Below are 917 nucleotides of genomic sequence, written 5' to 3'. Positions count from 1 at the left end.
ACATATATATATATATATATATATATATATATATATATATATATATCTTTGGAGGTATGTATGTGTGTGTATATACTGTATATATATATATATATATATATATATATATATATATATATATATATATATATATATATATATATATATATGTATATATATGTATATATGTATATATATATATGTATATGTATATATATATATATATATATATATATATATATATATATATATATATATATATATATATATATATATATATATATATATATATATATATGTATGTGTGTGTATGTGTATATATATATATATATATATATATATATATATATATATATATATATATATATATATATATATATATATATATATATATATATATATATATATATATATACTTATACATATATATATATATATATATATATATATATATATATATATATATATACATACATATATATATATATATATACATACATATATATATATATATATATATATATATACATATATATATATATATATATATACATATATATATATATATATATATACATATACATATACATATATATATATATATATAATTTTTTTTGAAAAAGTTTTACAATACCCCCATTTTTCCAGTTTTTACTGAAATCTAAGCAGTTTCATGTTTCAATGTACTCTGAAATTAAAGCATAGAAGAAATAAACAATTGCAGATAAAAAAGAAATCATGGAATCATTTTTTTTGAACAATATTTAATCAAAATTTTTGACTCATCAGTCACCACATTTTGCAGATAAAACGTACTTGTAGCATTCTTTCTCCAATGGAAATCAAATATTGTTTGGAAAGTTCTTCCCAACACTGTTGCAGAGGTTCCCACAAATGTGTTGCACTTGTGGGTTGCTTTTCTTTCACCATTCTGGCCA

Source organism: Eptatretus burgeri, chromosome 7 (assembly GCF_056783735.1).
Source record: "Eptatretus burgeri isolate ZD-2024b chromosome 7, Ebu_testis_v1, whole genome shotgun sequence".
Taxonomy (NCBI): Eukaryota; Metazoa; Chordata; class Myxini; order Myxiniformes; family Myxinidae; genus Eptatretus; species Eptatretus burgeri.
This window is presented reverse-complemented; position numbering follows the sequence as displayed.